This window comes from Takifugu flavidus, unplaced genomic scaffold, assembly GCF_003711565.1.
Source record: "Takifugu flavidus isolate HTHZ2018 unplaced genomic scaffold, ASM371156v2 ctg624, whole genome shotgun sequence".
Lineage (NCBI taxonomy): Eukaryota > Metazoa > Chordata > Actinopteri > Tetraodontiformes > Tetraodontidae > Takifugu > Takifugu flavidus.
This window is the reverse complement of record NW_026622236.1, coordinates 288-9,151: the sequence shown is the minus strand read 5'-3', so window position 1 is coordinate 9,151 and position 8,864 is coordinate 288. Positions and strand designations below refer to the sequence as shown.

Here is an 8,864-nt window from a genome sequence, read left to right as displayed (position 1 = left end):
ATTTTTTTAACCTGTAACTAAATTAAATATTTACAGATCATGCCTTTGATTATCCTTTCAGATTAATACTGGTTTCACTTATAACCTTATAAAAGTTTCCCTTCTTTATTTAGATTATGGGACTGCAGCTTATCAGAGCTCAGCTGTGGCTCTCTGGCCTCGGCGCTGAGGTCCAATCCCTCCCATCTCAGAGAACTGGACCTGAGGTGGAGACAGTAGCTGGTTGAAGCCAGTCAACTCCCGCTCATCTGCTGCATCACTCACTGACCACTGGTGAAGAGCATCTGTGGAAACATCTGCCGTCTACTCCCTCCATAGATGAAAAATTCAGTTTTTAAAAAGCGCTGGTGGACTTTCAGGAGATCAGTCGATGGTCGACAAAGCAGAAGCAGCTTCGCCTTGAAGTTAAATTAGTTCCTGGTATCACACAAGCATCTTTATAAAGTTCTAAATGGCTCCTCGGCCGCTCTTATAAGCATGGAAACATTCTCTTAATTGTCTCTTCAAATGTCTGTATTATACGTTACTATTTTACATCATGCCTTCAGAATCTTTAGGGTTTAGTATTTACTGTCTCTGTGACATGGAGCATTGGAATATTTCAGCTGCAGCCAGCAAAAACCCATCAGAATGACGGCTATCGGTGGGAACCACAGCTCATTTGACTTTAGTCAGTCTGTTCAATGTTATAGGATTTATTGCAATCTAATAAAAACACAGTTGACACAGTTTGATTCCGCACCCAAAAATGAACATCTGTCAGACGAACTCCAGTTGTTTCCCAGTATTTCAGTTAAAACGTGGACCAAATTGTTCTGAAGAGAGGCGCTTGTGCTGGATATGACGCGATCCAACCACGAACACGTGACGTGTAGAGGAAGAAGAAGCGAAAGTGAAAGTTCTCAACTTCGGGCTCCATCTTGAGTGACCGAGCCCTGATGGAAAACCTCTAATATTCAGGTAGCATTTGGTTCTTTCACTGCTGTCGTCTCGAATCAATGTTCCGCTGCGAGATGCGGCTTAATAAGCTGCGTGTTCGCAATGAGCGTGCGCGTGTTTCGGACGCACATTGCGGCTGGTCGACGGGAATGTTGTGACGGATGATCAAACCTTGTACCGTGTTTCCTCTAACTGCGTTTTCCGCTAACCCTGAGCCAACATTTTAGAGGTTGAGGAAGCACATTTTAATACTCACAATAAGTCGACGATATGATTAGCAGTTAGTGGAAAAATCCACGGAAAGAGGACACAAACGCGACAGTTGTAGCCTCCTCTCTTTGTCCCTCCACCAGGGGGACAATCAATCCTTTATTTAAAAAAGGAGAGTATGTAAAGAGGGAGAGATCAAGGCATTCCATTTTATTGTTTTAACAACTGGGTCTTTGTGGAATATGAATTTGTTATTATGGATTTATGAAATGTGTTCTGTTTTGAATGAAGCAGTCAAGAAAACGAAAGGAAACCTAAACCCATGGTGTTTTGATATTTTTGGTCCTGTACATGTGGTCAGATCAGATTAGTCCGAGCAGAATTGGGTGTTTTTTGCCCTTTGCTGTGTGTCATCTATTCTATTCAGCATGTTGGGTTGCTTGACTTCTGTTGGGTTGTGTCAACTTGATGCATCACTTCTGAGATATTGACACACCTTTTTCCTGAGGCTGGCTCCAATGCTGCCAACACACCTGGCCATGGATATGGTGGGACTTCTGTGATGAGTGGGGTCAGAGGTGGTGGACAAGCTCTGCTCCAAAACAAGCTTGCTAGATATGTTTGGGATCTCCTCCGCCACAACCACCAGCTGCAACTAGTAGTTGTGCACGCCATGCAGAGTTTTGACCTCTAGGTCAGGCTACAAATGTTTTTTCCAGCACCATCATGTGTTCGGGAGAAACATGATGCGCCTGATCAAAAAAGCTGCTTGTAATCTGACAGACGAGCCATGATGAGATGTCAAGGTGCGTTGTTGAAAATGAAGATCCTCTTCTTGGAGTCCTGTCTGAGATGACAGAAGATGATGCTGCATTTGACCCACTTTGATGATGTGATGACGTATTTCTGTTTAGTTTTGAATGCATTCTCATCTTATTTGTTGAATTTAATGTTGAGAACTGACATCTTGAAAGAATTTAGGTTTTCTTGTAAACCATAACCAGATCAAAAATGATTTAATTTGTATTTGTGTGCGTCCGTCTAATGCCACCGCACCTTTTGAAACACCCAGGAGAAACATTTTTAACACAACTATTTTATATTTAACATGGTGTAAACTTTTAAGATGTCCCAAAACTTTTTCCCAATATATATGTGGCCTGTATGATGTAGAGGGTGACATCATATTATAGATTTTGATGTGAATGAGCCGACAATACGTCATTGGACAGACCTCTGCTTGTCTTCATGCTGAGAATCATGTTCTTAATCTTCTTTTCTGTGTCAGCAGACTGTTCCTGCTTAACCGTTTAGACTCACGTTTAAAAATGAGCGAATGTGTGATGGAAGAGGAAGAGAGAGCAAAGTCCGTAGTGCCAGCTGTGTCTCCATGAACAGCGACAGGTCCAAAGACCACCCTATAAACATCAGTATTGGACCTCAAGGCTCACCTTTAAAGTAAGGTTTTCTGAACCACAACTCTGCCTTAGAACATTTCACAACCACACAAAACATCATTTTGTGGGTATTAGCCTCTACTATCGTGAAAAATGAAATTCATCAGGTCCTTAAAATGAAACGGTGCACAGTCCTTTCACCATGTTGGCCTGTGGAAAACCAGTGTTGTCGGGCCCAATGGACCAGCGTCCCCGTCGTTGCCGGACCACCGTTGGTTTTGTGGGATCAAAGTGGGGGCGTTTCCTGTATCCGGTTCTCCTCACGGATCCATGACTACAACATGTTGCTGCAAGTGCAGAGACGTTTGCTCTGGAAAGAACTTTAGAGCACATTCAGTGCTGCAGGATGAGGGGCTGGAAAAGGTGCCAGTTCTTTTCTCACTGCAGGGAACAGTTAAAAAAAGCAGCTTCAACTCTGAAAACATGAAAATGATACAGAGACATCATTGATTTATTGATTCAGTTGTTATTCAGAATGGATTAGAAATGTTCCTGTTTGATAAAAATGCAGTGAATTGGGATTATTTAGCTCCAACCTCTACAGATTATTTACCTTCATCACAGTCTCATCACTATTTCTGATGTTTCCTCAGGATGGACGAGGACAGAGCAGAGTCCACAGTGTCCAGCTGTGTGTCCCTGAAGAGTGACCACTCCAAACATGAATAATAGACTTCAGAAGTTCAGAGAAAATGTAAGAAAACTAAAGCGTGATGATGTGTTTGTGTGGCACCCTTTAAACTTCGGTATCAGACCTCAAGGCTCACCTTTAAAGTAAGGTTTTCTGAACCACATAACTCTGCCTTAGAACATTTCACAACCACACAAAACATCATTTTGTAGGTATTAGCCTCTACTATCGTGAAAAATGAAATTCATCAGGTCCTTAAAATGAAACGGTGCACTAACATGTCAGGCGTTCGCTCCCATTAACTCCCATGTTAATTTTAGTGTGATAAATCTTTTAAAACTGAAAATTGCTTGTGTTTTAACTGGTCATTTCTCCTACATGGGTTAACATCATCTCACAAAAATTCCTAGGCATATATTTTAAAGTTTCCCAACAATATCCATCATTGCAGAGTGCTCCAGCTCTCCATTTAGATACGGATGGGTAAGACATGGCAGGTCTGTGCAGCTTGTCTGCCACACTGTTCCACCACATGTCATGAAAATTCATTAAAAAGTCTATTTTTAAGGCTCCTGGTTCTAATAAACCCATAGACAACAATATCATTCATTTCTAAATGGTTGAAATAAGCTTTGAATACGCGTGACCTCTGTGCTATTTAATGATCAGTTTCAGAGACCAGACGACTGTATTTGGAGCATAAATGGAGAACTTTTGTTCTATTCTATGAGTTTATATTCCTGATTTGGCACTTTTATTTTTAACATAAATTCACAATGAGGAAAAGCCACTAAACACTTAGATCAAATACACTTTTCTCCAACTAAACGAGCTTGTTAGAACGTAAATAACTTTATATTTTTTGCTCAGTGTTCATTCAATCTTCAACTGTCAGAGCAAACTGAAAGTAGAAGTGAACGCAGCCTTTCTTAGGCGTTGCTAACGCCCAGTAGACATGTATACCACTATTCCCATTTTTGACAGCTGTCAGAAACGGTCTGCTTCCATTGGAGATTCCTCCTGTCCCGAGGGTGAAAAGAAACGGAGAACTGAACTGCAGACCGCCGACCTGAACAACAGCGTCTCACGTAAGCTCGTACATTTGTATTTATAAGATACTTTTGGGTCGGAATAAAGGAACACTTGTGTATTTACAATGTGCAAGAGAAGATCCAGAGAGCTCTTGTTTGGTTCCACTGGACCCCCTGGACCCTCTGAAGACCTTCCTAAATGCTTAGACAGTATTTAGCAACATTTAGTCATTTAGTTCTGGAAAGTGTTAAAGAGTTGAAGGCAGGTGACCTTTACAGGACAATGGGTCTGCTGAGTATGATGTGTTTGGAGAAGGTTTGATGTGTTTTTCTAAATATCATCCAGCTTTTACCAGCTGTTTAGTCCAAGCAAACTCTTGGAAGACATGGAAATGGTTGTTATAGACTAAATTACATTGAAACCCATGAAATAAAAGAATAGGTGTACATAAGAAGACATAACATTTCAAACTGACAGTGAGATGGGTCATTACCCGACTGTTGCTTCTATCATTCAAACATGACAGAATATTTTCCAGTTGAGGACATCTGTGTTACTGCTGTAGATGACAATTTAAAGGATTTAAAAGATTGTTTGTTTCAGAGGTGGTGAACTGCAGGAGGTGATAGAAGGTCATAAGATCAGTCTGAAGAGAAGATGTGAACATGTGACTGAAGGAACTCATGAAGCAGGAAGTGGAACCCTGCTGAACAAGATCTACACTGAGCTCTACATCACTGAGGGACAAAGTGAGGAGGTGGACACACACATGAGGTGAGACAGCTTGAGAGAACCTCCAAGAAGAACATCCAGGACACTCCAATCAAGTGCCAGGACATCTTCAAAGTCTTATCTGAGCAACAGAGACACATCAGAGTGGTTCTGACCAACGGTGTCGCCGGCGTTGGAAAAACCTTCTCAGTGCAGAAGTTCAGTCTGGACTGGGCAGAAGGTTTGGAGAACCAAGACATCAGTCTGGTGCTTCCGCTCTCATGCAGGGAGCTGAACTTGATCAGAGATGAGCAGCACACTCTTCTCTCTCACTGCTTCATGTTTTCCATCCAACATTACAGAAGATCAGAGCAGAAGATCTGACTGTCTGGAAACTTCTGTTCATCTTTGATGGCCTGGATGAAAGCAGATTTTCACTGGATTTCAACAAGCATCAGGTCATCTCTGATGTCACACAAGTATCGTCCGTTGACGTGCTCCTGGTGAACCCATCCAGGGGAACCTGCTTCCCTCAGCTCTCATCTGGATCACCTCCAGACCTGCAGCAGCCTATCAGATTCCTCCCTCGTGTGTTGACAGGATCACAGAAGTACGAGGCTTCACTGACTCCCAAAGGAGGAGTACTTCAGGAGGAGGTTCAGTGATGAAGATCTGTCCAAGAGAATCATCTCACACATCAAGGCCTCCAGGAGCCTCCACATCATGTGTCTGATCCCAGTTTTCTGCTGGATCACTGCTATAGTTCTGGAGGACATGATGACCAGAGACCAGAGAGGAGAGCTGCCCAAAACCCTGACTGACCTCTACTCACACTTCCTGAGGGTTCAGATAAAGAGGAAGAAGCAGAAGTATGGAGGAAAGCAGAGACCAGAGGAACTGACTGAGGCTGATAAAGAACTCCTTCTGAAGTTGGGTCGGCTGGCGTTTAAACATCTGGAGAAAGAAACATCATGTTCTACTCAGAAGACCTGGAGCGATGTGGACTGGACGTCTCCGAGGTGTCGGTTCGGGTACTCAGGAGTTTGTACAGAGATCTTCAAGAGAGAGAGTGTGATCTTCCAGAAATCAGTCTACTGCTTTGTTCATCTGAGCATTCAGGAGTTTCTGGCTGCCGTCTACAGCACAGTCAGTGCCGTGTTACTACAGTCCAGACAGGGAACAGAAAGCGTTAATCATTCTGAACAAACATGTACGATTTGTGTTGGTGAATGATAACTCACTCCAGCTAATCTCTTGATAAAGTGAGCAAATGGCACATGGCACTTTGACTTGTTGTTCGCTTCCTATGGTCTCTCTCTGGTCTTAGTCCAATCAGGATCCTTGGTGGGACTGTTGGAATGGAGAACAGCACCGACCATCCCAAACGAACCATCACAGGTGACTTCCTCAGGAGCACTACCTCTCAAGTAAAAATGGCCACCTGACTTGTTTGTTCGCTTCCTTCATGGTCTCTCTCTGGAGTCCAATCAGAGGATCTTGGGTGGACTGGGATCAGATCCCACCCAGAACCATCCAGAAGGTCCTCAACACCTGAAGGAGGTGAACAGTGTGAAATCTCCCCAGACAAGCACAACTCTTCCACTGTCTGATGAGATGAAGGATCAGTCAGTCCATCAGGAGATCCAAGAGTTCCTGAAGTCAGGGGAGATATCAGAGAGGAGACTGTCAGTGATCCACTGTTCAGCTCTGGCCTACCTGCTGCAGATGTCAGAGGAGGTTCTGGATGAGCTGAACCTGCTGCAGTACAACACCTCAGAGGAGGGACGACGTCGCCTGATTCCAGCTGTGAGGAACTGCAGGAAGGTCGTGTAAGTAAAGATTTTTGGGGCCGGACATCGGCGTTTAAATCAAGCGAGTGGATCATGTCAGGTAGCAATACCCCCTCCAGTGGTCATTCCTTCAATTCTTTATCTCCACAGTCCATAAATTAAAAACAACAACAATTCATCCAGAAATGTTCAACACTGGCTGGATATAAGTTCAAAGGTCAATCCAGACAAACCAACATAAGGCAGGAATAATAGGAGCCACAAGTTAACTGACTATCATGAAATTACTGTCATGTCATTAAATCACTTTTGTTTGTTTGTATACATCGTATTCTAACGACAGAAAAACACATTTTAACTAATGACACGTGACTATTTTGCTTCATTTGTTCAACGTAAAAACAGCCGGCCTCGTTGGTTTAAATGGGTGTTTTAGGTCTTTGTGGCGGTTCCGTTTGGAGCCTTTATGTGACCCACAAAGTTGTTTGAGCCTTTCCACACCCGTTAGGTGGCAACTTCATCACTAGCAACAAAAGGTGCAGTGAAAATGATTTGAAGGGAAACAGGCAGATAGAACAGAAGCTGAGGGCAATCGATGCAACCAGAGACTCTGATGTCATCGATCGGATCGCTGAATTAAGACTTGACGCACCATCGTACAAATTGGATGAAATGCAAAATATCCAAAGAGCCGATAGACAGATAAAAAGATGCACGTTTCTTTAAACCATTTGCTCTAATCATTTTAAATATTGAGTAATTATGAGCTGTTCTAAAATAAGACAAATGTTGAGAATAATTCAGTTGCATTTCAGATCTGATGGTCGTTCAAACTGTTGCTCTACGGTGTTGAATTTAGCTTTTCCAGGAAATGAGCTACATTTGTGTTGAGGTAGATTCTCAGATAAGTTGATTAGAAATCCCAAAGTTTGACTCACTATTTTTGTTTCATACACAACAGACTGTCTGGTAGTTTTCTTTCAAAGAGTCATTGGGAAGTTGTGCCCTCAGCAATGACGTCAAACCCTTCTCATCTACGGGAGCTGAGCTTAAGCAGAACCAAAGCCTGACAGATGCAGTAAAGTTACTGTCTTCTGCAATGATGCATCCAAACTGCAGACTGGAGACGCTCAGGTCAGGAGGCCTCTGTTGGTCTTTTCTAAATTTCTTTACATTTTCTGCTTTTCTCTTCATTTTCAGATTTAGAAATGTGTTTTTATTTGCCCCATTTATTCTTTTTCCAGGCTGGAGTGCTGCAGTTTATCAGAGACCAGCTGTGACTCTCTGGCCTCGGCGCTGTGGTCCAATCCCTCCCATCTGAGGGTTCTGGACCTGAGTCAGAACCAGCTGGAGGATCCAGAGTGAGCTGCTCTGTGGTTTTCTCCAGGATCCGCTGGAAGCTGGAGACTCTCAGGTCAGTCCCCTCCATTCATTTCTGGAATTGATCATGTGAAGTGCCAAATGGTCAGGTCACACTGCAGGTTATCAGAGATGCTGTGTCTCTCTGGCTCGGCGCTGAGGTCCAATCCCTCCCATCTGAGGACTGGACCTGGATCGAACCAGCTGAAGGATCCAGCAGTGAAGCTGCTCTGTGTTTTCTCCAGGATCCTCTCTGTGAGCTGGAGACTCTCAGGTCAGTCAGAGATGATCCAGTACTTTCCCAGGTGTAACTAGTTAGACAATAACTGTTTACATGTTTGATCTTTGTTATAAACGTAGTGTTACAGTTCTCAGAAAAAAGACCACACAGGACAGATTTGCAGTATTAAATTGGTTGTGGAAATCTGTCCCATGTGAGGATGGTCATCAATGACTAGAAAGGAAGTATCAGTTGTAGATTTGTCTTGTTTTATTTTAGGCTGGCCACAAAACCGCCCAAACATTCAGACCAATCAAAAATGGTTCTTCCTGTCTTTTAAAGATCAGAAGGAAAACTAGAAACCCAAAAAGAAAGCTGCTGCAGTGTGCCATGCCCCTTCTCTCCTGAGAAAAGCCATCCCAAAAAAGAGAAAAGCCCAAGTGTGAAGTGAGCCCCTGTTAAACCTTGGTACCGAAAGCCTGCAGTCATTCTCATCTTAGGTGGCTTCATTCCAG

The 8,864-nt window shown here is 43.2% G+C and overlaps 2 long non-coding RNA genes across 2 annotated transcripts; both read left to right on the top strand.

Moving 5' to 3' along the window:
• Window positions 1-728: 728 nt before the first annotated feature.
• On the top strand, window positions 729-4,369 carry LOC130520984 (uncharacterized). Its single transcript, XR_008949141.1, has 4 exons — window positions 729-960; window positions 2,441-2,607; window positions 3,200-3,300; window positions 4,222-4,369. It is a non-coding gene; the product is annotated as an uncharacterized LOC130520984 (long non-coding RNA).
• Window positions 4,370-6,622: 2,253 nt separating this feature from the next.
• LOC130520983 (uncharacterized) lies at window positions 6,623-8,130 on the top strand. The gene is made up of 3 exons (XR_008949140.1): window positions 6,623-6,809; window positions 7,732-7,904; window positions 8,015-8,130. It is a non-coding gene; the product is annotated as an uncharacterized LOC130520983 (long non-coding RNA).
• Window positions 8,131-8,864: the final 734 nt, after the last annotated feature.